The sequence below is a fragment of the Vitis riparia genome, chromosome 6, assembly GCF_004353265.1.
Source record: "Vitis riparia cultivar Riparia Gloire de Montpellier isolate 1030 chromosome 6, EGFV_Vit.rip_1.0, whole genome shotgun sequence".
NCBI classification, from domain to species: domain Eukaryota; kingdom Viridiplantae; phylum Streptophyta; class Magnoliopsida; order Vitales; family Vitaceae; genus Vitis; species Vitis riparia.
The window spans coordinates 9,220,691-9,225,098 of NC_048436.1; positions in this window are offsets into that span (position 1 = coordinate 9,220,691).

A 4,408-nucleotide genomic window follows, 5' to 3' on the forward strand; every position below is an offset into this window, starting at 1 on the left:
TAAGTGACACATGATACTGAGATTGAATCTTGTCATCGATGACATCTTGAATTTACTTGGTACTGATTGTTGCGGGATAGTCAACATCCTGAGGTTTGGGTCCTTATGGAGAGTCCTAAGGGTTTGGCCATGATATAAAAATAAAAAAATAAAAAATAAAAAATAAAAAATAGTAATCTTTGAGTGTCAAATTCTATCAAGGATGACCAAATTGGTATTCTAACACAAGCATGTCTTCAAAGCTCTTGCAGTTTTTCTCTCTTGTAACCCAACCTTGTCTTTACACGTTGGAATTGAATTTAAACTTAATTACAAGCATCAACTAACGTTTAGCCAAAATTAGGGCTGCAACTTTGGCTGCATTTGGGAAGGCCTTACAAATACACTCTATACTCCAATCCTATAATGAAAAAATACGAGATTTTTTTCCCAACTCCGGACATATTTCTCAGTTCAGCGAGGGAATTGAAGTTTTATACCCGTGTATGAGCATGAGAGATTCAACAATGCTGTTCCATTTTTCATACAAGGAAAACGGTGCAACTGATACGAGGACCTAAAACGTAAGCTTGAATGGTGATTTTTACTAACGTACAACTTAGATGGATTGACTTGAGCCAATTTGAACACCCAACACAATGTTTGGTGAGTTTTTAATATTTGGGTTAAGTTTGAGTTAAGGTTTTTCAATCCGAATTTAATTTGAGTTTAACTTGTGTCAAAGTTAGAACAGTCTTAGCTTAACCTAATTTAATGTTTTTATAATGTTTATATCTTATATAAAAATAATTTTTTAAAAAAATTGTAAAGTAAAAATCAAATTATAATTATATTATATATTTTTTCTTTTTATTTTTTTATTGTTATTTTAAAATTTGTTCTTATTTGCTATTTAAATTTTAGCATAAATATATTGATTTTTTTTATATCACTATATGGATGAATTCTGAATCATGTAAACTTATCAATTTGAGTTTAACTCAACCAATCTCAGTTCAATTCGAGTTTAGAAAAATGAAGTTGGATTGAGCTTGAGTTGAGTGCTTTGGATCAAAGATTAGGTTGGGTTGATACTTTCTTAATTTGAGTTGGGCTCGGGTTAGTTATCAATCCGTCCAAGTTATAACCTTAGTTTTTACCGGCATCTTCTTGAGCACCGACAAAAATAAATCAACATCCACCCAAAACCCTAATAAAAAAATTAACAAAATGATGAACATTTGTTGATTACAACATGGACAAAAGCACGAAGTCTCATTCAATGAGAATACCAATCAAATGACCCACAAATTCTTTTTAACTCCCAAGCTGGGATGGAAATGCCCATCTTCTGTGCAAGAATGTCTCCGAATGCAAGGCGTTGCACTGAGATTAACTGACCCAAAACTTTATTATTATTTTCTAAAATGCCATCAACCTCTTTTTCCGCGGCAATTTATTTTTGGCAACTAACATTAATGGAATTTATCAATGACACCGAGTTACATGTATTTCTTCAATTTTCTGTCAGATGTGTTTCCTCACTAGTGGAGGAACCCTCCTCTGCTTGACACAGTGTGCAACTACAGATCTTTAACAATTCTTCGATTCATTAATGAGCACAGGAAAAATTCTTTTTATATGTAGGGTTTTACCCGTGGGAAATCACACCTAAAGTAGAAATAAAGTAACCAGAATACTAACAAAGAATTATTTACAATTAGTTCCAGGGATTATTATCTGATCTAACATCCCCCTCAAGCTCATAGGTCATGGGAAGACTATGAGCTCGCAGCAAAAGCCGGAGAACCGAGCAGCTGTAAGAGCTTTGGTCATGGCATCAAGTAGTTGTTCTTCAGAAGGTGTATATTGACTAATGAGAGAATTTTGCACAACTCAGTCATGATAGTCGACCTCCACATGCTTGGTTCTATGCATAATAGGATTGACAGCTAAAGGAGTGGCACTCACATTATCACATAGAAGTAGAGGAGGTGAAGAGAGGTAGATATGAAGCCCATGAAGAATGGCCTCAAGCTAAGTGATTTCTACAGCAACATTGGCAAGTCCCTTGTACTCAGATTCAGCATTGGACCTGGATACCACCTTCTGCTTAGAAGAAGACCAAAAAATCAACATAAACAAGAATGATGATAAGTGTACTAGAAATAGAAAAGATGAACATGGAGGTATCAACCTTAGAGCTTATAAATCCCTATTAGAGTAAACAAACACTTAGTGAACCAAGCTCTAGGGAACTATTTTAAACCATAGAGAGCTTACAGACAAATGTGGAGCAGAGGATTAAACAAAGCCTGGGGGCTGCTCCATGTAAACTTCTTCATCTATTTCTCCATTTGAAAAAGCATTATGAACTCCAAACTGCTTTAAAGGCCATCCTTGAGATAGAGCTAAGACAAGAACAATACGGGTTGTAGTAGGCTTTACTGTAGGCTAAAGGTTTCAAAATAGTTTAGGTTGTGTGTTTGATCAAAATCTTTAGCTACTAACTGGGCTTTATGTCTCTCAATAGAACCATCCGGTTTGAGCTTAAGTTTGCAAACCCACTTGGAGCCAGTAACTCTGATCTGGGGGAATAAGAATTAACAAAGTGTTATTTCGACACAAAGAATCAAGTTTCAATTCCATATCTTGTTTCCGTTCAACACTTTGAAATGATTCCTGCACTGAAGTAGGTTTAGTGAGGGATAAGAGTGCAGAAGACTAACATATGGACAACAACATTTTGGGCTTATAAACCTCACTTTTAAATTCGGTTTCCATGAAATGGACATTTGTGGATGTCGGTTCTTTGTGGATATGCATACTTTGAAAAGCATAGGTAACAATAGAAGCATCGTTTTGAACATTAGTAGCATCTCCATAAGGCGAAGAGTGGTTTTGTTAAAAAATAACAGGAGAAGATGTTGAGGTCGAGGTTTTAGAGGAAGAAGTGGTAAAAATAAGAGAGGATATTGTAGACTGATTTGGTGTAGAAACTAGTGAAGAAGAATTATGTGGAGAAGGAGAATTAGTTGCTAATGTGGAAGGAGGAGTAGTTGCTGAAATAGAAGAAGCATTACCGATAGTGGAGGATATGGGAAGAGGAAAAGAAAAGGAAGAGTGGGAGGAAGGTGTTGTATTTGGCAAGGAGAATGACTGAAAAGGAAATGAATACTCAATAAACACCGCATGGTATGAGACATAGACCCTACCATTACTCTTATGAAGGCATAAATAGCCCTTGTGACTTGAACTGTAATCGATGAAAATACATTCAATAGAATGAAAGTCAAGCTTATCATTATTATAGGGATGAAGAAAAGGGAAGTAGGTACACCTAAAAACACGCAGAAACTCATACCTTGGTGCTTTGTTATATAAAACCTCATATGGGTATTTATTTGACAAGACTGGTGTGGGAAGCCTGTTTATCAAAAAGGTACTAGTTTGAAAGCAAAAGGCCATAAATTGAGAAGGGCATGACCATGAGCTATCAAAGTAAGCCCCATGTCCACAACATGTCTATTTTTTCCTCCAACTTTTCCATTTTGTTGTGGGGTATAAGGACATGCTACTTTATGTTTAATTCCATGAGAATGGAGATATGTAGAAATGGGTCTATATTCACCACCCCAATCACTTTGAAGAGCTTTGATTTAGCAATCAAACTTGGTTGCAACCATGTTTTTAAATTTTAGAAAGATAAGGAATGTTTTATTTTTGGTTTTGGGAAAATAAATCCAAGTAAAATGGGAATAATGATCAATAAATAGAAGGAAGTATCTAACACTAGTTATAGAAGCAATTGGGGAGGCTCCCCAAGGATTTGAGTGAACCAAATTGAATGGTTTTATTGCTTGAGTGTGAATTTACACAAGGTAACCTATGATTCTTTGCAAGTTGACATGAATTACAAAATTCAAAATAAGTACTAAGAGTAGCTTGTATACCACTATGCCTAAGAACTTGTGATAAAACTCTAAGTGAAGGATGTCTATGAGAAAATAAAGGTTATGCTTAAATGAGAAAAACACCAAAGAGGGGGGTGAATTGGGGTTTTCAAAACTTTTCCAACACAACAAATTCAAGCACAATATAATAAAGAGATAGAGTTAGAGAATTCAAACTCGGATTTTATAGTGGTTCGGCACTTCCTTGCCTACGTCCACTCTCCTCAATCTCCTAACCGAGTGAGGGTTCCACTAGCTTGAAGCTTCAACCAAGCTTCCAATTTTTCATACTTGGATTCCGGCTCTAATGAGCTCTTACACAATTTCTTCAAAATTCAAACCTCTTGAAGGCTTTAACACTCAAGTTTTACAAGAAAGAATCCCTCAACCTAACTCAAAGAGAGCTCAAATACAAAACAAAGCTAGGATGACTCATAAGAGTGCACTAAAAGATATGAAAATGATGGTTTAATGTA